The sequence below is a fragment of the Euprymna scolopes genome, chromosome 33 (genome assembly GCF_053919585.1).
Source record: "Euprymna scolopes isolate OS-2025 chromosome 33, ASM5391958v1, whole genome shotgun sequence".
In the NCBI taxonomy this organism is placed as follows: Eukaryota; Metazoa; Mollusca; class Cephalopoda; order Sepiida; family Sepiolidae; genus Euprymna; species Euprymna scolopes.
The window spans coordinates 33,096,106-33,123,767 of record NC_136514.1 but is presented as its reverse complement, the minus strand read 5'-3'; positions in this window follow the sequence as shown (position 1 = coordinate 33,123,767).

The following is a 27,662-nucleotide window of genomic DNA, read 5'->3' as shown; positions in this document are numbered from 1 at the left end:
AAAAAAACTTCAAACCTTGCAAGAATTGAAGGAAAACACCAGAAACGAAATCAGGTAGTTAAATCACAATCCAGAGATTCTGCAATCTGTTAAGAATAATGTATTTGGAAAGAGCTCAAATATGCAAAGCGTTTCATGTTAAATACATTATTTTTCATAAATAAAAATTGTTTGAATTTAGCCTTTGTTTACGTCAGATTGTGTTAAAATATGATTACAAATAAAAAAAAAATCTATTTAAGTTTAAAATCCTTAAATGGCTTTTTGGACACCTTGTATATTTTATGGTTTCTTAACCTCAAAATAAGCAATTATATATCTGTTTCCAGACTAGTATTACTTTCCGGCAACACTTTTGCTGTAAATAAACTATAGTTTAAGTCAAACTTTATTCATGTAGCGGCCATTGATTTTTAACAAAAGGTTTAACTGAATGTATAGTTCATTTAGAGAAAAAAGTGTTTCTCGTAAAATATTTCTAGTTTGGAAGAAAAAACAAAGAACTCACAGAGACACAAGCACTGATGCTTAGTCTTGTTACAGAAACCATAAAATATATTTTACTAATCTGAATAAGAAAACGGACAGTGACGCGGGGAAAGTGACATAAGGAAGAGAGACGACATGATTCGAATGACCAAAGAGAAATATGGGTGGGTGTAGTTGTGGTAGTTGTGTCTGAAGAGAGTGATAAGTTGACGAATTAAAAAGAGTGAAAAGCCCGGAGACGTACTACAGGGGAAAACGTAAACAATACATCGGTAAGCGTGAAACCTGTGCGTGTAAATGAAGAGAGGTAATCCCTATATGCAAGTAGGAGGGGTGGTGATAAGGATAAAATAAAAGCACCTGCGTAACAGTTGGATTCCATTTTCATTATGTTTAACGATCATTATTTTCGTCGGATTATAATAGTTCTCAATTCAGTACGTTTGAAATAACAGTGTGAAGTACCACAGCAATAAACGCCAACGGTTGGCACGTGCCCTCTGTGGGCAAGCACTGGCTTTCGAACCCGAATCCCGTCAGATAAGAAAACTAAGAAGATAAATGCAAAATTAGGAGCTATCGTGGTTTGAGGCGGCAATGCAGTAAAACCCCGCGATATGATAACCTATAAAATTAATAACAAAATACAATACAGTATGTTATACACATGTATATAATCAAATAGCATTATAAATAACACCGTAAGGCAAGTCAAATGCCGTAATCAGGACCGAAAAAGCATCGTATTCCACATCGTAACCCGAAAAACCATATGCTAAGGCAACCGGATCCGGGTTTCTACTGTACAAAAAGTTTTGTTGTTGTTGTTGTTGTTCGGCGGCAAGAACAGATTATCTCGTGCACGTGAGGTCGTTGTCAACTGTATATCCATAGCTGGTGGAAGATACTGCGCAGAAGAAATACGCTAATTTGAGTTTTTTTGTTTTTTTTTAATTTGAGTAATTTTGAAGACTCAATTTTTATTTATTCAAGCAAACTATATCTTCTATATTACAAAGGACGTTTTAAAAGAAATGCGTCATATTTCATTCCGCCTGACTGAATCAGAGGGGATTGCAAATTGCAGAGTGATGATGATTGAACTGATGTATGCGTAACCTGAAAGTGTCATCACTGTTTCAGATATTGACTGTGTGGGATTCTAAGAAAGTCAGTGGCAGAGATGAGTCATTGAATTCTTGGCAAACGTGCATTGAAAATGTTGGAATGGGACGTGTCGGCTTGGTCGATTTGGCGTCGCCGTCAAATCGGCTTGACTGATTCGGTTCAGCCGATTCGGCAGAGGGACGATTCGGCGTCGACTACGCCAATCAGCATTTTTATAAATATATTATAACCATAAAATAGAAAATTAAGACAAGCAATATCAAAATATATTACATTAACTGTTTATAACAAAAATAATATTTTTTTAAACTCTTTTTTGGTTCAGTATTTTCTAATTATTTCTTCAGAAATAAAAACTTTTAAAATATTTTTAAGTTCTTTTTTTTTACTTAATAAAAAAAAAACAATATGAAAATATAATCTATTTGTGTCCTTATTTTTAAGTTCTTTTTAAAATTGCATTTTTCTTTTATTATTTTTTTTATTTCAATTTTATGCAAAAAGAAAATATATTCGTTTATTAAATTAAATTTTAAAATATAAACACAACTCTTACTATAACGACAAAGCGCTAATTTGACGCCGAATCGGCCATATGCTGAAACGTACCAAACCATGAAAATTGGTGACTATGTAAGAATATAAATTCTCTAACATAAAAGTTTGCTCGTTTTAACGGCGCCACTCCCTACTCGGTAGCTTTTCAACTTTTTAAGTTAACAAATAGGAGTCTTTACTTTTGAAACGGTCCACGAATATCTAATATATAAACGGCTATATGTCTGTCTGTCTGTCTTTTATAACTCTTTAGCCAGTTTAAATAGTTATTAAGGGGTCAAAAAGGAGCAAAAATTAAAAAAAAAATCGTTATACATTTATTTTAGTTATTTTTAATAAGTTCATATGCGTGTCACGTTGGTACAGTGGTAACGTCACCAGCTCTGAATGCTACAGGTTTGCTTACGGTTTTGATTCTAGCTGATGGCACTCAAATACTTTTTTTTAACTTTTGAAATCACGACTCTATAATAATATATACGAAATCTGGACAAATTAAAATATCATATTTAAGCGTATTTTACGACCGGGCAAAACCGGGCGCCCACTCGTTAGTACAAGATAAAATAAATAAGCTTCAATAAAAATTGTTTAGCAATCGCGACGAGGTGAATCGGGATCGTGTATGTAATTAAACAGCCTCAGTCCAATATACAATTGAATTACAAATAATGAATTTCACATTTAGTGAAATTTAAAACAGTGTTTATTGATTATTTAAATTTTTGGTGCGCTTTGCTTAATGACTATCGATTGATTGGTTGTTTGTTTTTGTTTTTAAGGCATATCAACCCTTTTCAGGTTTTTTAATGCCGAATCCGGTGATTTTGAAGAAAAAAAAATTTGATAGTATATATTTCAAGTCGGTTTCTATTTAGCCCGTAGTTGGGACCTTAATAGGTACTACCACTCCGGGCCAGAGTGAACCTTGGAGCAATGGCAATTAAATGGTGGCTCCACACTCCCCAAAGCCTGCAAACTGGGGCCTTACCAGCTGGTATAGATTAAGGTCATATCCATGACCTTAATTACTATCGGCAATGGTTTAAAAAATAAAACTGAACAGAGTTCAATTTAGACGTGATTCATAATATCCACGTCCCATTAGTAATTTTATATATTTACAAATGTAACGAACTATCGCGGAGTTCTCTATACTGCCATTGAAACAAACTCCGTGTTGATAATATTTGATGCAGCAGAAATCGGGCATTATGACACGCAAAAGCACTTGATTCAGTTACCACATATGAAACGATTAAGGAGAAATGCTCTCAGCGGGTGATCTTTTACCAAACGGGAAATGGATGTATCAGTTCGTGTCACTGAACGCTGGAATGCTATAGTTACGTCAGATGGAAAACTTATTCGAGCGGTTCAAGGGCGAATCACCAACTGTCGGAACATTAGTGGTATCGGTTGTTCTATATTATAATAACGAAAAATCATTGCATCTCAAGTAAAATAAATGGTGCCACGCGTAATTGTAATGTCGCAAATAGTAACATATCCAACATTACGGAAAACGATAAGGTACAAAGATGATTATTTATAAAAAGACATTTGTAAAATGTAGCGATGTGGTTTCAAAATCTACCGATTTGAATTGGAAAGTTAACAGGGGGGGGGGGGTAATTAGGTTTTCAATTTCTCACAAAATCAATCAGTTATTATTTTTATGAAACTAATAAAGATTCAAACCGTTTAAAAACATTACTTTTTTAAAAATTCCCAAATTATGCATATATTTTATGTTTATTTTTGTTTGCTGAATAAATTCTGTCTACTACAAATTGTGTTTCAATTTAGTTACTTCTCTTTCTGCTTAATCATGTGACTCAATATGTCTGACTCAACGTGTATATTTATCGAACTATTTTTAACGTTATAGAAACATTTTTCATGAATAATTACTTTTCTACCTCATCGTTTTTCGTAATTTTTGGATATGTTACTATTTGAAACCTAACAATTAATTTGCTTTCATAGAAATTCAATATTGTATTTCAGCTGTTTTGCTTATATCACGTGATATAATCTGTCCGACCAAGCATGTAATGTTATCAAAGTTTTTTTTATTTTTTTTTACTTTAACCGTTTTTCATGAATAATTATTTTTCTACCTCATCGTTTTTCGTAATTTTTGGATATGTTACTATTTGAAACCTAACAATTAATTTGCTTTCATAGAAATTCAATATTGTATTTCAGCTGTTTTGCTTATATCACGTGATATAATCTGTCCGACCAAGCATGTAATGTTATCGAAGTTTTTTTTTTTTTACTTTAATGGGAGCTGTTTTTCATGAATAATTATTTTTCTACCTCATCGTTTTTCGTAATTTTTTGGATATGTTACTATTTGAAACCTAACAATTAATTTGCTTTCATAGAAATTCAATATTGTATTTCAGCTGTTTTGCTTATATCACGTGATATAATCTGTCCGACCAAGCATGTAATGTTATCAAAGTTTTTTTTTTTTTTTTTTTTACTTTAACCGTTTTTCATGAATAATTATTTTTCTACCTCATCGTTTTTCGTAATTTTTGGATATGTTACTATTTGAAACCTAACAATTAATTTGCTTTCATAGAAATTCAATATTGTATTTCAGCTGTTTTGCTTATATCACGTGATATAATCTGTCCGACCAAGCATGTAATGTTATCGAAGTTTTTTTTTTTTTACTTTAATGGGAGCTGTTTTTCATGAATAATTATTTTTCTACCTCATCGTTTTTCGTAATTTTTTGGATATGTTACTATTTGAAACCTAACAATTAATTTGCTTTCATAGAAATTCAATATTGTATTTCAGCTGTTTTGCTTATATCACGTGATATAATCTGTCCGACCAAGCATGTAATGTTATCAAAGTTTTTTTTTTTTTTTTTACTTTAACCGTTTTTCATGAATAATTATTTTTCTACCTCATCGTTTTTCGTAATTTTTGGATATGTTACTATTTGAAACCTAACAATTAATTTGCTTTCATAGAAATTCAATATTGTATTTCAGCTGTTTTGCTTATATCACGTGATATAATCTGTCCGACCAAGCATGTAATGTTATCAAAGTTTTTTTTATTTTTTTTTACTTTAACCGTTTTTCATGAATAATTATTTTTCTACCCCATCGTTTTTCGTAATTTTTTGGATATGTTACTATTTGAAACCTAACAATTAATTTGCTTTCATAGAAATTCAATATTGTATTTCAGCTGTTTTGCTTATATCACGTGATATAATCTGTCCGACCAAGCATGTAATGTTATCGAAGTTTTTTTTTTTTTACTTTAATGGGAGCTGTTTTTCATGAATAATTATTTTTCTACCTCATCGTTTTTCGTAATTTTTTGGATATGTTACTATTTGAAACCTAACAATTAATTTGCTTTCATAGAAATTCAATATTGTATTTCAGCTGTTTTGCTTATATCACGTGATATAATCTGTCCGACCAAGCATGTAATGTTATCAAAGTTTTTTTTTTTTTTTTTTTACTTTAACCGTTTTTCATGAATAATTATTTTTCTACCTAATCGTTTTTCGTAATTTTTGGATATGTTACTATTTGAAACCTAACAATTAATTTGCTTTCATAGAAATTCAATATTGTATTTCAGCTGTTTTGCTTATATCACGTGATATAATCTGTCCGACCAAGCATGTAATGTTATCAAAGTTTTTTTTTTTTTTTTTTACTTTAACCGTTTTTCATGAATAATTATTTTTCTACCCCATCGTTTTGCATAATTTTTGGATATGTTCCTATTTGTGGCATGACAATAACGTATTTTTGTAATTAAAATTGTTTTTTTTTATTTCTTATTATAATATAGAAGCACTGCGATATATTTATTTAATATCAAAATGAGGTCGGTAATCGAAATTAGTCGATACTAAGATGCGCTAATGAACGTGAATTCAATATGAAATCGAGTAGAAAATTAAAAGAACAATGATTTTGGATGAGCTCTCTAAGCAACTAAATATGAGGAGCTGGAAATTCTGTCCGATCTAGGCGGTTAATATTAATAAGTTAATATTGTTACGGGAATAGTGTAAATTCCCAGAAAACTTTTGTTAAAATATCAACTTTTGTTTTATTAATTGTATACAATGAACCGTGCATAACATTCAGCATTAATTAGCTTAAAAATGTTACTCCTACGTAAACATAAAAATTCAAAAATACGCTAACACAATTACTTAAGATGAGGGTAATCACTGGGAGGATGATAGTATGGCCACAGAAGAGATGACGAATAAATATATGCTATAGTACCTCTGTCCAAAAAGGGAGTATCTTATGGGGTATAACGTATACTACATTACTTCTTGAAATGAGAAGATAATGCCTGGGAGGACAGTCGAAGTTACAGAAATGATGAACTAAATGTAAGGATTATAAGATAGTGCAGTAGTGAATTAATAGGATTAATAGAATAGTTTTTAGTTTCAGATGTCAAACCTCTATTAGAAATAGAAGTGCGATTGATCACCCATAGATGTAATAGTATAAGTTCCGTTTCAGACAGACATATACCAAATCTTCATTATTTTTAGATTGTTGCAAAAATACGGTCGTTTTTTGATGACGTCAAAAAATGACATGATTTTGGCGGTATTTTAGAGGCATATACGAGTTTATTTGTCAATTCAATAAAAAACAAACATCAGAGATAAAACAAGGGGGTAGCCATGTCATTTATTGTTTTGGGCTCGAATCAAATTAAAAAGTTTGATCCATGTACAAGGAACCTACAACTAAAATTTCAAGTGTTTAGACCCAAAATTGGTGCAGGAGTTTGATAGAGTTTTCTAAGGTCAAATAGTTGAACTTTGATCCATGGAAAGCCAAATTTTTTATCCGCAAACCGATTAAAAAGATTTTTCCCAAATTTTAATACCTCTCATGTCAAATTTCAAGTCTTTAGACTGAAACTTTACAGAGTAGTTTGGTAGAGAAATATACACACACAGACACACGCACAGACAATTTCACTTGTATAGATGAATATATATATACATAAACCTTATTTACATATACATAAAAACAAGGATACCGTAAATTAATGTATCTTCTTATGCTGAACCATAATATACATATATATATGTGTGTGTGTGTGTGTGTGTGTGTGCGTGTGTGTGTCTGTGTGTGTGTGAGTCTGTCTGTTTGTGTCTGTATCTGTGTGTGGATAGTAATTTATATATATATATATATATATATATACATATATATGGAAATAAAATACACACAATTTTCCACGTTTCATCCTCGTGAGGGTTCGTCAGGTTATTGCTGTACCTACGTACTGAGTACTCTTGAGGCATATACTAAAAATAAATACATAAAATTTTATGTAAATACCTAAAATAATAATTTATTAGATAGATAGATAGATAGATAGATAGATATGTCAACTTAGACGATGTCAAAGCGAGAACCGGGTTAATCTATTTTGTTGCATGCAAGTAAAATCTGTCTTTTGAAAACATTTCACTCAGTTGGTTTGATTCCGTCCCCGGATCTCATCCGTGTCAAACAACATGAAGTTAAAAGACAGGAATCCTATGATTTGCCCAAGGAAAAGTCCCTGGGTATTCGATCTGACGTTATATTCCATCCCACGTGCGCACATCACTTGAAGTTTTGGCAGAAAGACAACGAGCATAAAAGAAAAAATATTTAAATTCAAAGGATAGAAAGGGAAAGGAAAGAGGATAGACAATATTAATATATATATATATATATATATATATATATATATATATTAGTATATATATATTAGTATATATATATATATATTAGTATATATATATATATATATTAGTATATATATATATATATTAGTATATATATATATATTAGTATATATATATATATATATATTAGTATATATATATATATTAGTATATATATATATATATATATTAGTATATATATATATATATATTAGTATATATATATATATTAGTATATATATATATTAGTATATATATATATATTAGTATATATATATATTAGTATATATATATATATTAGTATATATATATATATATATATATATATATATATTAGTATATTTAGGCAGCATTTTTTCTTTTATGCACGTTTCATTAAATCGCACAGATAACTCTTGCTTATTTTTCTTGTAATCCTCTTTTTCTCTTTGTCGGACCATTTTCCGAACGTTTTTTTTTTCCGAGTGAAAAAAGAAATTTCCCATAATCGCGAACGTTTTCGACCTCTTATGTCCTCTTATAAAATTAGCAATCTTTTTACTTGTGTCCCTGTTTTGGAAACTATAGATATCTGTGCAGATATTTTTTTATATCGGGGCCGGATATCACATCCTCCTATTCCTGAAAACATCGTGCCCTTATGATTTGTTCCAAGTTAAAATTAGATGAGGAATTGGAAACAATTACGGATACTTTATCCAAAAACGGCTACCCACTAGATGTGATTAGGTCAGTTATTCAAAAGAAATTGGCTGAATTCTCTCGAATTAAAGAGAATATAGTGGCCAAATGTCAAATTTATCTTCGTTTGCCTTGGTTGGGTGCAGTAAGTGAGAAATTTGCCAAACAAATAAGTTCAGTTGTTCATGGATGTTACTTTGCTGCCAATGTACGTGTTGTGTTCTTTTCGAGAACTTTATTACCATCTTTTCGAAAATATGTTCTACTCCCCTCCATAATAGTAACGTTATTTACAATTTTAAATGTGGTTGCGGTGCCAACTACTTGGGTCGAACGGCATTAAGATTAGATGGAAGTATCCAACAACATGTACCCAGTAAAATTAGGAATGGAACCTACCGGGCAACGGACGTAGTTACTGACACATACTGGTCCTCAATTACTGATCATTTACTTAAAACCCCGTCTTGAGCAGCGAACTCTTTTTCTATTCTGAGTCATGCTCATTCACTATATCAGCTTAAGATTTTCGAGACTATTCACGTTTGACTTAGAAAACCTTCCCTTTGCAAGCAAAGGGAATTCCTCCTGGGTTTGAACGTGATTAATCTCTAGGTTATTCGACCATAACGCTATTTTATTTTAATCGTTTCCCCACTTTTTTTTGTCCCCGTAAATTGAATAAAACACAATTTTAATCGCTTTTTCATTCTTTGTTTTAAAAATTCCCTCGATACAGCTTTGAGAAGCGAGGGTCCAACCGGTCAGCTGGCTCCCCATTTTTCTTTCTTTCCTCTCCTGTTCCCCTTTTGGAGAGAAGATTAAAGGACTATATATATATATATATATATATATATATATATATATATATATATATATATACAAATTTACTTTTAATCATGAATCATAAAAGTCTTTCCTTCTTAATTGCAATACTAAAATTTTGTATCCCTAAAAAAAATTATGAAATATATATATATATATATATATATATATATATATATATATATATATATATATATATATTAATTTAATATACGATGTGACGTCAATAAGTTTCCTGACTTTTTTGTAAAGGCATTTAAAATTGTCTTAAACTCTTGAACATTTAGTATGTTATTGCTATACATCTAATAGAATGATTGACCTATTTTCATGATATCAGATTCAAATGAACAGCTCGAGCAGGAATTGTAATACACCCTACTAAAGTCTGATTGTCATAAGTGGTGAATTTAAAAACTGTAATCTGGACGTGAGGACATTTTAGAAAAAAGATATGCAAGGAAATTTTGTTTAACCTTTGAAAAAATGACACAGAAACGTATGGAATGCTTCAGACTGATTTTAGATCATTTTGCATGAATCGAGCGGTGGTTCTCAGGTGGCATAAGAGATTTAAGGAAGGCAAGGAGTCTGTGTCGGATGATGAGATGTATAAGAGGAGTAAGAAAGTCAGAACAACAGAATTGATTGACCAAATAAGGAATTTCATGGACAAGAACCGTCGTATGTCTATAGAGACATTAAGTGTACAGTTTGATGTCAGTTTTGGAATCTTCCACACAATTATTCACGAAGAACTGAAGATGCGGAAGATTTACGCAAATACATCAGTCCACAACTCCATCCTTATCACAGACTGTTTGACGACCAAGATGGGCATCCAGACAGTTCTTCACCCTCAATATATTCCAGATCGTGTTCTCTATGACTGTAGGTTATTCCCTAAGCTTAACTGAAAATCTTAGCAGCTGTCGTTATGAGACAATTTAGAAGATGGAAAAGGTTGCGCCAAGGGTCACTCACACAAGTAGACTTTCCATACGAGGTACCTTAAAAAAGTTTCCAGTCTGGAGACTTATCGAAAGCCTCTCGTAAATTAAGTACAGAAGAAATTATAAGCCTAAGCCTCTGTTAAGGCGTGCATCTAAGAGAAGGAAAAATCTGAGGTCTGTTGCTCGCGCTATCTGTGGCAAACCTTTGCACCGACTTCGTGCTATCAGCCGTTGCAAAAAGTGTGGATGGTTCTACACAAGGCCTCACCACTGAAATTAAACAATGTATGGGTTTCTGACAACTTAACTTGAGAGATAGCTTTGGGGGGTGAGTATTATTAAGTTTACTGAAAAAAAGTTCGCTGATGACAGTGGTAAAACGACGGGGACAGGCAAAATATACTGCTGGGGTCTCTTGCTGGATAACTACACAGTGGCAGACTGATCGGTTATTGCCGCTCAGCAAAAAAAAAAACTGCAAACAATTGTGCTGTTCGTGTCCTCTTTCAGTGACAAAACAAGCCCTTTTAGGACCAGCACAGCTTTCTTCAGATTGGGGACGGTGCGAGAAAGATGCCTTAAACATTGAATGCTCACCATCAACCAATGCAGCGTACTGCACCTGTCTGGGTATCCAATGTTGCAGTCGAAACAAAACAACGTAGAACAATTTTTATCTTGGGTCTTGGAATGTACGAACACTTCAAGATAGTGACTCAGTGCTAGAGCGAAAAACAAATGAACTGGAAAAATATAATGTTGGAATGGCGGCTCTTAGTGAAACTCTACTAGTAGGTGTGTCACAAATGACTGAAGTGAAAAGTGGATACGACTTTTTCTGGAGTTGTAAAAAAAAACTGTACATCGTTAATCAGGTGTGGGTTTTGCCATTAAATCTTCTCCTTTTCGCAATCTTTCTTCACTACCCAGTGCTGTATGAAATAGAATCATGACGCTGACTTTGGAGTTGGATCATAACACACGTGTATTTCTTGAGCAAGACAAGGATGTTTTTTATAACCAACTTCGAGATGTAATATCCGGCATTCGGCATAAGGATAAATCGGTGATTTTAACGCTACGTTTGGAAATGATCGTCATTCATGGGGAAGTGTTTTGGGTTATCATGGTATCGGCTCTATGAATGCAAATGGACTCTGCCTCCTTTCTTTTTGTGAGAAATATGGTTTATATATAACAAACACCTGGTTCCAGTAGAAAACTAGCCATAGAATAACATGGATGCATCCGCGATATAAAGATTGGCACTTGATAGATTATGTGATGACAAAAAAACGGAACGTGAATTATTTTAATCTAACAAGATGACACTACCATCTATGGTAGCACATCTAAGACAGTAAACAACCAAGTTCTCTCCAATTCTATCTCCTCGGATCTTGACCATGTGGTACAATGGGGGAAGGAGAGGCTGGTTACTTTTAATGCATATGAAACCAAGCATCTATCTTCACATCATAAACGTTCTGATCCCCATCTGGCATCAATTGAAATGAATGGCTCTCGTCTTGAGGAGGCCTCAAGTTTTGACAAGCTTCTGGATTTGACCTTTACTACTGATCTTAAATGGAACACGTACATCAAATCTGTTGCCAAGGCCGCTGGAAAAATGGTGGGATCCTTCTATCGATCCAGTAGATATCTCACTGCTGATGCAATTCTCTATCTATATAAGAGCCAGGTAGTCTAAGGATGGAATATTGTTATCACATCTGGGCAGGAGCTGCTAAAAAAGAACTTCTACCTTGACAGAGTTCAAAATAGACTTCGTAGCCTCGTAGATGTCCTTTTCTCTTCCCTGCAACTTCTATCTCACAGAAGAGATGTTATTAACTATTTGCTCTTATATATATATATATATATATATATATATATATATATTTATGGCGATTTAGCTACACCGAATATTCCGCGTTTCATCCGCTCTAGGATTATTTATGCCTTACTAACTAGGATTCTTAAGGCTTATACCTTACTAACTAGTTCTACCTACGTATTGAGCACTGCTGAAGTAAATACTTAAAGTTTACGGATAAATTTATAATTTCGTATATTAATTTATGTGAGTAAATTAAGTAGTTATATATATGTATATGTGTGTGTGTGTGTGTGCGTGCGTGTGTGTATGTGTTTGTACATATGTATGTATATATGAGTGCGTATTTATGATAGTCGCATAAATGTATGCGTGGCGTCTTTTAGGGAAGGTATAGTGTATTTTTCATTTACTAGAGTAAGTTTAGTATGCAGATATGTTTGGCTCTGAAAAGTTAGCAATATCAAAATCTTAACATGTCAATTTAAAGCACGTATCATAATATTTTGTACGTGCAATATCTTTCTCACAAGAACTTGGATAAGTTTTGATAATTTATCGTATGGAAGGTTTCATCAACAAAAATTCTTGTCTTCCCGTCCAAATATTGTATCCCATTAGTGAAAGCACTTCAGACGTATTCTGTCATTCCATTCTTTGGCCATCCATGAAATTCATTTTTCTGCCATAGATTTCGACACTTTCTGTAAAGATTATAATTGAAAGAATGCGTGAAATGAAGTGCTCCTACCATTTTATGCAGTATTTATGTGGTTTCTTTTACTTCAGTCAAAGTTATCAGAAATAAAGGGGTCGCCTTTCCTGGGGCTAACATTTGATCTATGGACAAGATACATAGATATTTGAATATTATATTTAATTTCTCCATCATCTCCTAAACGCTGAGTTGGTAAAGAAGTTGAGATCATTATTTTCATTTTCACCAAATATATTATAGTATGTCTTTCTTTTTGGTCTCTTTGTCTTACCACTGCAAAACTCAAAACAAAAAAGAAAAAGAAAAAGAAAAAAAGAACACGTTTCCCCATTTGACCTTTCTCTTTCTACCTCCCTCGCCTGACTGGTTTAACTTAAAATGTACCAAACATTAATAATGTAACGCATTTCCTTCTCCCATTGCAAAGCTCATTCATGTTCTGCAGGACAGAAAAAAACGATAAAATCCACTATAAAACAACTAAACCAAACACTACAACTACCAAATGAAGATACAAAAAGCTTTAAGATAAAAAAAAAACTTCTACAAAATAACTGGATGCAACATGGGTACTATTTCCTAAATAACTGGACTCGGCATTAAATAATCTTAAAAGTGTTGATATGCCGTAAAACAAAACAACCAAACCAACCATCTTTGTCTTACCAGATTCCAGGATGAGAATTTATCCATTCTGGTGAAGTATTCAGCTTTGTGCTATTACTTAAGGTAACATCATTTTGAGAAGCTTCACCATTCTTCGTAAAAGCCAGTGTAGGTTAACCATACTGTAGAGCTTTTATTTAGACCGTAGAATACTGTGTGGTATTAAATATTAAGTCAGGGTTTACTTTCAGAGAAAAATATCCTCATACCAAGTGAACCTGACAAAGCCTTGTACCGAGAGACCTTAGACACTTGAAGATAGTGTCTTTGATGCAGACAGATGTAAACTGAAAAATCGAAAAGTGTTTATATGTTCATTATGACTTTTTTCAATAACTTCTTCAAGATGATTCCGATGCCTATTCACATGTATATGGTTATGTATTTATGATGATTTAAATCATTTTCAAAATCATATAAATGATAAAAACTCATAAAATGCTATCATAGTCGATTACAGCTGTTTCAATAGAGTGTTTATATTAGATCATTCAATATATTCAGTGGAATAAAGTTTTTCTAAGTGTTCCACAAAATACAAAATAAAAATGATCTTTATGAGAATTTGATATTGTCTAATATATTTGCAGATATATTTAATACTGTATGTGAATGACTATATATATATATATATTTATATATATATATATTTATATATATATATATATATATGTGTGTGAGTGTGTGTGTGCGCGCGTGTGTATGTGTCTGTACATATGTATATATGAGTGCGTATTTATTATAGGCGCATAAATGTATGCGAGGCGTTTTTTAGGAACGGCATTGTGTATTTTTCGTTTACTAGAATAAGATTTTAGTGTGCAGATATATTTGGCTCTAAAAAGTAATATATATATATATATATATATATATATATATATATATATATATATATATAATTATGACAGCTCCTTTAAGAAATTCGTTTCTTATCGTTGAGCACTTTCAGTTGAATTAAAATCGGTCAATTTAGCTCTTATGCATAGATCATCGTATAACGATTAGATCACTCTCTGACTGACGTAAATGAACATTTAAAATTAAAATGTTTAAATTCGACGCTATTTCACGCGGTTATGGTAGCCGAATGGATTAGGTCTTCGCTAAATCGAGCCAAAGATGTCTCGTGATGCAGGGTTCGAATCGTTCGACTGGTATTAATCGTGACACCCTGCACTGAAGATTCCCGAAAGGATGAAACACTAGTGTCTGTAGGTATTAAATAATTATTATAGTAAAAAATAATTATATATATATATATATATATATATATATATATATATATAAAGATAGAGCAAGAAAGAGAGAGAGAGAAATCAAATATTACATGAAAAGTACGTTTTGTGTTCGTGTTTATGCTACCTAAATCTATGAATTTGTACTTCTCGAACTTATTTAGATGTATGTCTACAAATACAAACTTAAGTATGTGTATATACGCAGGTTTTAAGTTCACGTCATTAACTGCATTCACATTGAGAAGACGTATCTTAGCAATAAAAAAATATACTTAGCAAGATTTTTACTTTGAGAAAGTTATCCAAATTTCTACAACTAATTTAGGGTACTTTTGCATGGTATCGGTTTCCCTTCATCAGGTTAGATTTTGTGCCAAGTTAGTTTGAAAAAAATGTCAGATCTCGTGACAAAATCGGTTACATTTTTACAGCATTATCAGCTGATTGTCGTCAGCACATATCATCCTAAATATGTTTTTAAGTAAGAAAAAATGTCTTGCCAACAATATATATTGATTACCTGATAGAAACATCATTTATTGTAAACTAGCGTTATAATCAGGATTCGGTTCTGAGGTTCGGGAAGGAGTGAGCCACTCTTTCGACAACGGCACGCTTCTGGCCTCTTCTTTTCCAATTGACCAAACCTGGGCTCTCGCCACCAATGTCACACCGCACAATCCAAACGTCAGCAATACAAAATTCTTTTCAAGATGTTCACGACTCTTTCCTCCCTTCTCCCCCAGGGAATTTTTCCCTGCTTTTATATCCTTCTATCTAGAAAAAAAGGAAGAATCAGGAAAAAAATAGCTTCTCCCATCATGCTCTGCCTTCCCAAGATGCGTATACAAATGCGCTGGCCATCCTTTCCTTCTTCTTTCCCAAAGAGCGATGCAGATACGCCCGGTACGTTTCTTTTTTTTTCTTCTTTTCTAAACAGATACCCCACAGAATGGTGTGTATTGATAAAAGTAAGTACATGTGAATTACATGTCGATTCACCATTGTTCAAGGTTTGAACTTCCGTTTCTTCAAACTCCTGGAATGCTCAGTGGCAAAGAGGTCTCTCTTCAGATTTCAACAGGCATCAGCAATCATGACTAAATCCCAGCGACTCTGATACCTAGTCTCCATCTCCTACATGTTCCGATGGACTGTCCTTCCTTGATCGACACTTATTGAACGCAGGTTCTTAGGAAACCGGTACATATGTGAAAATATGTAGTGCATCTGGACGTTCATGTTGTAGCCCAGGTTTCTGAAAGCAGTAAGCTTTTTGTTGAAAAGTTCCGCCTAGTTTCTGACCTCATCGTTGCCAAGAAAGTTCTTCACTGCCAAATACAAATACCTTCCGCGCTTCCAATTTTACTTCGTTCATTGAGTTTTCGAACTCCTGATTTTGATAAGCTGCCGGATCTGAGGATCGTCAAGATGCCAGCTTGGATCTTCTCCATAGCCAATTCTGGAAAAGCTTGGAGTAAGTAAGTAAAGTAGTCACTATTTTTGCTCAGAGCCTTGGTGAACTGATTGATTAAGCCGAGCTTTATGCCTAGCGGTGGAAAGAATATAATGTCTCTGTCAACCAGAGGGTCATTGATAACGTTCCTTTCTTTTCAAAGGACCAATTCCTCCCGTACAGTCCAGTCTTTCTTTGTGTATGTTGAGCACCAATTAGTGGAAGATTCCGAGGCTTTATGACTTCAAACTGATTCCTTTTCGATATAATCACCCAGAATTATCGGACCTGAATTTCTCTCATTAAATAATAATTTCTAATCAAAACATCGGACTTAAACCCACCAACTTCTTCTAAAATGCTCCACACATGCATACTTGTGAATATAAACGTAAAAAACGACACGCAGCCATAGCTCAAAAACTTAACCTGGTTGAGCAAAACCAATGTGATTTTTAGATTCAGTGTATCCTATTCGCCCTAAATCAGCTGAAAAACGCAGACAACAAATTTGTTGTTGATTAGCGAGGAGTTTTTGAACTTTGGATCTCTGATGAGCTGCAGGATCTGAGGAACGTCAAAGCTGCCAGTTTTCAACTTTTCGATAGAAAAATCCTGGCGGAAGTAAGTCAAGCAGTCACTATTCCTACCCAATGCCTTATCTAAACTACACGCCTAGGTTGGACATGTATTTATTTTTTCTTTAGAGAATCAGACACAAGGTCCGATCGGTTTTTATGAAGTGAACTGGATTCAAACTTGGCAATCTTAAGTGTTCAGCCCATGTCGTTAACCACTTAGCCACCGTCATCTCCTGCCCGTATTCTATAGACACACCTTAGCAGTAACGGTTCTTTTGCCTTCTTCATTTCTTTTTTTCCTCTATTCATTTGTACTGCTTTTTTTAGGGGGGGTGTAAGTGTCAGGTATCCAATTACTGCACTTTTTTCAGGCAGCGGCATAACAAATTACTACGCCACCGCAATGATTATCCACCTTGAAAAAATAGTTTCCTGGCGAAAAAGCGTCAACACCTTCGACATCGACATTTCCCTTTCTTCCAATTGGTCGGAGAACTGTCAGAGTTTGAAAAATGAATTACCGGCCCCCTCCCTCCACACACACCTTTTTTATTATTTTATTTTATTTATTTATATTTTATTTATTTATTTATTTTTATTTTATTTTTTGTTTTTGGCGGATGAAAAAAAATAAACTGATTTCAATGTGACAGCTAACGGTTGAATGAAAATGCAAAATCAGGAAACGAAACGGCTGGAGATTGAATCGAAAGGAATGCGCGTTATTTTTAAAACCAGTCTCTGCGATTTTTATTTATTTATTTATTTATTTATTATTATGAAGGTAATTTTTCAGGGACATGTTTGTGATTATTATTATTATTATTATTATTATTATTATTATTATTATTATTATTATTATTATTATCATCATCATCATTATTATTATTATTATTATTATGCAGTTTATCTATAAAGTAGCTTTAGTTATTATCAACATTTATTATTGGTATCATTATTTTTAACTGTGTTATTTTTAAAAGCCGTCAGCGTGATTTTATTAATATAATTCTTCTTTCCATTATTATTATTATTATTATTATTATTATTATTATTATTATTATTATTATTCACTCACTCACTATGAGCTTTTCACACAGGCTATCATCTGAGAATACTCTTTGAAAACAGCCCGTGGTGTTCTCTGGAGTCTTAGTGGTAACAAGTCGTCTCAGATGTCCAGTATTTCCCAGCTCTTTCAACAACTTTTGCAAATTAAGTTGTGTTATCGCAACAGTCATCTGCCACTGGTTTGCCATATGTACCGATCATTGGTCTTCACTGGAATATTGGTGGCAATAAGCCTCCCCCAAGGTCACAGTCTTCTTCGCATTCATGCAGCGGATGCCTGGTTAGTGCTTTCTCTCATCGGTTTTCTCATCCTGCTTGACCCTCATTTTTTATTTGGTTTTGCGCCAGTTCTTCTTCTTCTTCTTCTTTTTTTCTTCTTTTTTTTCTTCGTCTTCTTCTTCTTATTATTATTATTTAGGTTATATACTGCCCAAAAACGTTAAAATTTCCGGTTTGATCACCCAAGTCAAGCGACAATCAGCGACAATCAGCCTAGATGGCCATTTGAAAATAGTAAGATATCTATGAGAGGAAAGGTAGCAAAACCTCTCTCTGTAACAGAAAACGTTTGGGCGCGTGTGTGAAAATCAGCAGTATCCAAAAGATAGCTGGCTAGCGAAAATATTAGTAGCAGCCTCCGTTAAAGCACGTATTCAAATTAGCAGTGTGCGAGATTGCGTCACAAGAAACAGAAAAAGGTACGACGTAGTCGTAGAGGAAAGCAAGTTGTGAGCGGAACAATGGGGGGGGCGTGTGAATACGAGGACGAGAAAGCTCTGGCTAGCGCTGGTGTCAGGTAGCTAGGGGACAGAAACTTTTAAAAAGCACATAAAACTTTTAAAAGACTTTGGAAATATTACAAAATTCCTTGCTTTGGAAGAACTACGAATAAATGCATGTCATTTGCACTTTAAAAAAATTGCCGAGTCGGATTTTTATTTCTTTCCCGTTTAATTTGTTTATTCCTTTGCGACGATACCAGACAGCGTGTGGAATCGAAAGGCTTCAAGTGTAACGGCACATTAAAAATATAACCGCCATGTTACAACTTGACCAGCTAACTTCGTCAAACCGGGTATATAGACGATAATCTGTTCCAATAACAGTTTGCACTCTCTCTCTCTCTCTCTCTCTCTCTCTCTCTCTCTCTCTCTCTCTCTCTCTCTCTCTCTCTCTCTCTCTCTCTACTGGGCTATAAAACTTCGTGCAACTGCCAGTATCGTACGGATAACAATTGGCTCACCCTCATGAGCAGGATGAAAAAAGAAAGTCTCAAACTTAATCAGTCCTACACTCTCTGTCAAGCACCAGCTCATTTCTTATCGCCGCTATGATGCATCCCATGTGAATCTTTGTACACGTGCATCAACAGAATATGCTTCAACGAACTTACTCTACTTGTAATATAATAGAGCGCAGCAGCTGTATCCAAATGACGAACCGTGTGCGATGTGATGTCACGGCTAGGAAGAAGTTGAAAGACTATAAAAAGAAGAACGTGTGCACAGACTGATGATCACGTTAGAGAGAACACAGATATATGGCGGTGAGCGACAGGTTTGAACAAGAGGAAAGGCGCTATTATGGAAAGTACCTGGAAATAAATGTCTGTTGTTTCAATGGAATACAGTGAGTCGAGTTATTCCTTATTTTGGTTTCCTTGCTATGGTGTCTACATGTTAACACGTTTTGACGTCAATATTTAAGACAAACAAAATAGCAACAAAATCCCGCCCCTTAACTATCAAAGTTCTCAAAGATCGGCCAACGTTCTACTCTTCCTTACTGATTCCTATTTCTCTGACTGTTCGAAATGTGAACAAACAGTTCGTTGCACAATTTTCTACTTCGAATACCCTTATATGTCTGGCCCTTAACCACAGTAGCCTCTTACCTGTACGTGGTAATATGTCTTGCATAGAGTGAAGAAATACAATGTCTACAATATAATACAATATAATACAATATATATATATATATATATATATATATATATATATATATATATATATACATTTAATGCTCCCTATCTTAGGTTGAGCATAGTGAGAAGTGATATACAAATTATCATTAGCGTATGAAGCGATGCTCTTTGTGTAAACAAATTGAGCTTGAGTATTTGGACAATGTCAAAACATTGTTAATTCACTGCCCGCATAGCTGCAGTCGTATAGCGCAATGGTTAGAAGCTCCGACTGTCATTGGGGCGATCCATGCTTAAGGTAGTTGCTTGTCTAGCCGCACTGATGTGCTGTGAAACAGCAAACCAGTACTGTATGTGAATGACTATATATATATATATATATATATATATATATATATATATATTATATGTATATATATATTACTCATGAGCAGAAAGAAAAATAAACCAAGATGAAAAGAAGGAAGAAATCGATTTTTTAATATTTTTCCAATAATTTTTGTTAATTTTAACTAAAAAATTTATATTTTGCAGATCATTATTATTATAGCATATAATAATAAGTGGAAAAATTAATCCTAAAAGTGGTAAGACCACATCTTGGCGAGGATATAAAAAACCGAATTGCAGGATTAAGGCAGCCCAAAATGACTTACAAGCAGATGTTTTATATTTTAAGAAAAGAAAATGTGAAAACATCTCTTTCTATAGTGAAGCGAATTGGTCAAAGGTTCGAAGTCGAACGCTTGGTAAAATGGAAATCTGAGTCTTGTCGCCTTAGAGCATCCACTTTGAAGAACGACCACTGGCTTAAATTAAGTTTTTTAAACGATTGAAAGATGCTATGGGGTTAAATGGTATTACAACAAACAAGGACACAGGACTTTTAGGAACAAACATGTATTCACAGATATTATAGGCAAAAGCAGGTTGAGCAATACCATTCCTTAACTGTAGGGCGTTTGCACACGACCTCCTTGGCCGCGTGCCAATCTCTGACTGTAACTAGAGGAAGTGACATCATGAGATAGTCCATTAATCCCATGGAGGAGCGTCTTCAAAACTCCCTCCCAAGCTTTTTGTTCGTAAAAGATGTCAATACCTCCACCTTTTAGGGTTTACCATCAATGGTTCGGTAATCTTTCTCTTACGGAACAACCGCCGTAGTTCAGGTGTTCGTTGGGCAGGTTCAAGATCAAAAGTTTCGAAGACAGTGTCTATCGGCTCATCTTCCAATGGTTGACTGTCGCTGGTTTCAACTGATCGACATCTTCTTAGTTGGTTCTGGTGACGTTTGTTGGTATATGTTGGTTCTTGGATGATATATACCATGTCACCGACTCTCGTATTAATTGTACCCACCTCCCAGAATGATGTGTTGTTTTATAACTTTTGAAAAGCACTCTTTCACCTGATCGGAAACGTTTACTGGGTACACAAGTGGTCACTAGTGGCCTTGACTGTTTGGGTAAGAGATTGTCAAAAACGGACTTCACTTTCCGCGCAAACATCATTTCTGCAGGTGAGACTGCTGTTGGTGTGTTTGGGTTGGGTGTAATTCTATACACGTGTAGAAATTGTTGAAATGCTTCCTTTTTAATCTCCCGTAGAGACACCGGAAGTTATCTGATTTTATTGCCCATCATCGTTTTTTATTTCCCCGTCAGTCCGAAGAGTGGCAATGATGGAATCTTCAAACGGATCCCTTTTCAATAGTATCAGCCTAGATAGGCTATCAGCATGGCTAATTTGTTTCTTATCAGTTTTGTCAGCCTCCGTGTGTTGCTTTGGCTTGGTGAATTCTTTTGGCGCGGGATTTTTCAGCGTCCGGCTTTGCAGTTTCAGTTTTTTTGCCTCCTTTGACAGATTCCGTTGAAGCTTTCTTGTTCGATTTTTCTGTTGCTGCAAATATGATGTTTCGTTTCTTCTTGACTGTTTTCTTTTAGTTCCAATCTTTCTATAGCCTTTGAACATTTTCCTAGTCCTGGTGAGAATACTTCTGGAAATCCCTCTTTTTACTCGTCCTTCAGTTGTTGTGTTTCCGTAGACGAGTCTTCTACCCCATGACATAATTTTTGCAAATGAAGTTGTGTTAACGCAACATCCGTTACTTATTCATTTCTTGCTGTCAACGAACATTAACCTCCACTGGAATTTGGGTGGCAATAAGACTCCCTAAGGTCTCGGTTTTCTTTGCACTCCTCCAGTTGATTTCTGGTTAATGCTTTCTGTCTTTACTACTATTACATGCGGTGGCAGTTGATGTCGACGCTAGAATTTTTGCGGGGTGGGGGTGGGGGTATCTTATAATGATTCAGTTTCAGTTTACTTGGATCTGTATAATATTTCTTCCATCCATATTATATATTTTATATGGCCAGTTAGTGTTTGTAGCTCATGTGTATTAATTTCTGTATTTGAGGAATGTTCTTTATATTTCAGTCATGTTTATTATTCTCATCTGTTATCTTTTTTAACAATGCCCCATTTCAATCTCGACAATTTTTTTTCGAAGTTTTGCTAGTGCTTCTACTATTATTGGTTTTATCTTGAGTTTCTTCATTTTCCATATTCCCTTCAGCTCTCTGAACAGTTCTGTGTATTTTTCCGCTACTCCATCTGCTTGGTATTCACTCTATCGTCTGCTTGGACAGCAAAATCCACGATCAGGCAGGACATTTTTATTCTTTTAAATATCATGACATCTGGTCTTTTTGCTTGGATGGGTTTATCGGTTGGCACATCCATATCCTGTGGGATTGTGTTATTTTCGTTCTAACGTACAGCTGCCGGGTTATGCTTGTACCATTTTCTTGGTGCTCAATATTCAGTTGTTTGCATAATTCCGAGTATATTTCCGTTCACATTCCCTTATGTCTATTCCTTTATTTCTCGGACCAGTTTGTTGCATTCATTTATTGTGTTGTTTATTGTTTCCTTTCTTTGTCCATAGAGTTTATATTTGCTGTTTTCTTGTGTCTTTGCTTTGCTACGATTGGTTCTAATTGCGTTATTTTGTAGTTGTTTCCCCCGTTTTTCTTTTCTCATGTTATCCGTTGTATCATTGCACTCCATCGTGTTCATTTTTACTGTACCTCCTGCTGCGGTGATTATCTTTTCTGTGTTTTGCGTTATGTATTTTCTAATTCTTTTTTGAATTATTAGCACAATCATTACTATTAACCAGCCCTATTCTTTAATCTTTCCTTTCTCTTATAGTCGGTCAGCATCATTCTTTGGGTTTAATGCATTATTCAGTATCATGTTTATTGCTTTTTTTTTTTGTTGAAATCCTTCAGTTCTTCTTTGTTTCAGCCTATGAACTGTCCAAAGTCTCTTACTAGTCACTCTGCCAATGTGTTTATACCTTTGATTAGGTTCTTATTATATAATTAAGTTTCTATTAGTTTTCTTGTTCTTCTGAGTTATTAATTGCCAATTTTCTCTCATTTCTGTTGCTTTCATGGTGTCTGCTTTCAGAACGCCCAAATATTTGTAGCTATCATGTTCCTCTAGTGTCCTCATCTCTCTCGGTTGTTTAGTTTCATACCTTTCGTTGCCTCTAGTTTCCCCCTTCTCATAAGTAGGAGTGCGCATTTTTTCATTCCTAATTCCATTCGGATATTCTGGCTATAGATTCTGGTTGTGTTTATTAGCTTCTCTAGTTCCTTTCCGTTTCCTGTGAAAAGTTTAAAGTCGTCCATATACATTAGATGGTTCATTCTTCCGTCTGTATTAGTAACATTGTATTCGGTTTAGCATTTACTTAGTATGTTGTTAGGATAGCATCATGGCTATGATGAACAGTAATAGTCGATCCATGTCATGGCTATGTTATTGTTTTCTACTTTTTGCCTCCTTCAGGATCTTTTTGTCTGTGCATAGTAGATCATGTGTTTCTTTTTCGGCATATTTTTTGTTCTTCGGGAAGTAATCACACGATTTTAAAGGAGTAGTACATCTGTTTTCTTGGTTGTGGTTTTTGGATTATCCGTATGGTTGGTAGGTAGGTTTGCTGTTACTGGGTTGGTTCCCTTTTCAAAGTATTTATTATTATTATTATTATTATTATTATTATTATTATTATTGGTGTTATTGTTTGAAGTGATGGTGGTGGTGGTGGTGGTGGTGGTGGTGGTGGTGGTGGTGGTGGTGGTGGTGGTGCTGGTGCTGGTGTTACTGGTGATAGTGCTATTATTGTTGTTGTTGGTGGTGGTGCTTATGGTAGCGGCACAGGTGGTGGTGGTGGTGATGGTCTTGTTACTGGTGATAGTGCTGTTATTGTTGTTGTTGGTGGTGGTGCTTATGGTGGCGGCACAGGTGGTGGTGGTGGCTGTTCTATGAAATTGTTCAACAGATAAAATAATTTATTTTTCGCTTTTCAAATGTGTTTATGTGCGCATCGTTATATAAAGTAATGCCCGTCAATCGATCGTAAGTTTAAAATAGCATTTCCAGCGTTAACCGCGCAGATTAAATGACGCATCTCATAAATAACCATTCATATGACGTAACGTGCGTAGTTTGATATATTTAGGACCGAACATTTTTTCTTAAAGAACTTTCATTTAATACTGGAAGAGAAAAAAAAAGTAGTTATTTTACATCCATTTTTAAAATAGCGATTTTATCGGGTCACCGTGGATATTTTTGATTTCATTTCATTTTTGTTGTCGTTTTCACAATTTTAATTATTTAACGTTCAACAATTTTTAAATAAAATACATTTTCCCAAGATTAAAGACAATGCTCTTCTATTTTGAGATATTCGCAAAATAAATCAAGTTACTAATTTGGTTCTTAATTTATTCTTGTAGACATTTGTTTTGTTTTTGTTTTTTGTTTTTTTTGTGGGGGGAACCATTTTGAACGCAAGAAGAACGCGTAAAAGAAAGAACATGGTTAGTCGAACAAAACAAATCAGCCAATCAGAACCAAGAAAATTATAATGACTAGTATTTTTATACATTTGAATAAACCAAAATAGTCAATTGTGTATTACGTAATAAAATCTTATTTTCAGAGATTATCTCCCGTGGATGCGAATATTTTAAGGCATATACAAATAGTACTAGAAAAATGGAAGCCGTTTAGTCACACAATGAACTTGGAATAGATTGTTTGAACCAGAAAAACATACGTTTGTAAAGTCAGTATAATTTAAGAAAATAAAAATATACTATCCAAAGTTAGTTTCTCTCTATCTATCTAAATCTTTATATTTCTATCTATCTAAATCTTCATCTTTCTGTGAATTTGATATCAGGTTCGTTTCATGTACTATCAATGGCAGTACTTATACGAAAAGTCCGGATCCTATTTAAGACACCTCATTTGCATATATATATATATATATATATATATATATAATTATTTTTTTTACTATAATAATTAAATACCTACGGACACTAGTGTTTCATCCTTTCGGGATTCTTCAGTGCAGGGTGTAAATTAACACCAGCCGAACGATTCGAACCCCGCGACACGAGACATATCTGGCTCGATTAGCGGAGACCGTATCCGTTCGGCTACCATTAACCGCGTGAAATAGCGTTGAATTTTAAACATTTTAATTTCTTTAAATGTTCATTACGTCAGTCAGACAGTGATCTAATCATTATACGATAATCTATCCATAAGAGCTAAATTGACCGACTTTAATTCAAATGAAAGTGCTCAACGATGAGAAATGAATTTCTTAAAAGGGCTGTCATAATTATTTTGTTTTATATAATAATTAAATACCTAAAGACACTGGTGTTTTATCTTTTCGGGATTCTTCAGTGCAGGGTGTCACAATTAACACCAGCCGAACGATTCGAACCCGGCGACACGAGACATCTCTGGCTCGATTATGCTTTATATATATATATATATATATATATATATATATATATATATATATATATATATATATATATATATACGTTATATTTTTTATTACCGCATTTTTCTGTTTAGTAACATTATTATCATATTATATACATTATTATTATATTATATACATTATTATTATTATATTATAATTATATTATATTCAGCTACAGGACCGTTTTTTGGCTGTCAGGTAGCTTCCTCAGACATATACAGAAATGTTCGTTTATGGTGGAAGCTACCTAACGGCCAAAAAAAAACGGTCGTGTAGCGATAACTAAACAGAAAAATACAGTAATAAAAAATAAAACGCACATTCGCTCTACAACAGTATTGAGCACTTTCTTCAGGTTTTTATTAATTACCATTTCTACTAAAAATAACTATACATGTGTGTATATGTATATATATATATATATATATATATATATATATATATATATATATATATATACATATACACACATGTATAGTTATTTTGCGGCTAGTCTCCCTGAAGGATTAAAAACAAGACCTTCCAAAGGGCGAATGAACTGTGTGTGTATATGTGTATTGGGGTAGAGAGGACTCCCGCAAGCCGTGGTGAAGGCAACCTTTCTAGGAGAAGCAAATCTCTGATTTAAAAAACCATAAAGCGGAAGACCAGTACCCACATTAAGCTGGTCTGCAGTTTAATTTGTTACTGGCTATCTTGCTCTTGCTTGTTGCTGGATCTCAACTTTTTGAACCGAGAGAGAGAGAGACTTAGCTGTCGTACAAAGCTAAGACTCTGTAACATCATATTTGTATAGATACTCCCTCAGACATTTGGGCCCATGGATTTTAAACGTCTGAGGGAGTGGCACTCGTCTGACAAGACGTTGCAATCCTCATCATCATATATACTGTGTATGCAAAATCAAAACTTCAAGACAAGGTGTTCAGTGCAACAAAAAGTGTATTTCATTTTACTTTACAATTGTTTCAATGTCTAGTTCGACAATTTCAAGCATTATATCATTTGAAAATTTTAAAAAAAACAGCATTTCTTCAGACTTTATCAATAAACACAGTTAAGGCAATGTAGCATTTTTTTAAATAGAAAGAAAAAAAGGCGGGTGGGGGGTCCCCACGGGTGGGGGGGTCCCCAACGGGAAAAGCATGCGAGAAACATTTACCTTGGTTGTGGTTACGGAAAAGCCCATTTAAATTTTTTTCGACATTAATACACTTCGATTACACTTACTATAATAATTGATAGATGTGTGTGTGTGTGTGTGTGTGCTGCCATGATTTTACGTGCATTAAAAATTCCATTTCAAACGAAGTGTTATAGGCGCTCAGTCGGTGCGATTGATTAACCAGAGAAAAAAAAAACACTTTAAGGATATGCGAAGTTTTTGGAAGCACATAAAAAAAATAACAATAAACAAAAAAAAAACATAGAATAAAAACAATGTTTATAATAGCCTTTCCCCGCTACACGAATTACCATTAACGTATTAAGCGATGCTCTTTGTGTAAACAAATCGAGCTTAGGTATTCGACGATGTCAAAACATCGTTAATTAACAATCTACACAGCAGATACTGAATAGCGTAATGGATCGAAGCCTTGACTGTCGTACGGGTGGTTGGGTTTCGATCCTGGCTTGAGGTAGCCTATCTAGCCGCACTGATGAGCTGTGATACAGCGAAACAGTACTGTATGGGGATGACTACATATACATCGTCCTAACGAGTTGAAAATTCCTACTTTTGAGACATCGGTTGGGTTATAGATGGTTAGATGACCACGTCACTTATCGTGATGAAGTGGGTCGATTCTGCAGTAGGATTTTGCTACGGTTCGCTTGATCTGTGTTAGTTAAGAGAATTTCTTGTTGCATGGCGTTTGCTCGGTTAGCAGAGTGGTTGCCTCGCATGCAAGAGGCTC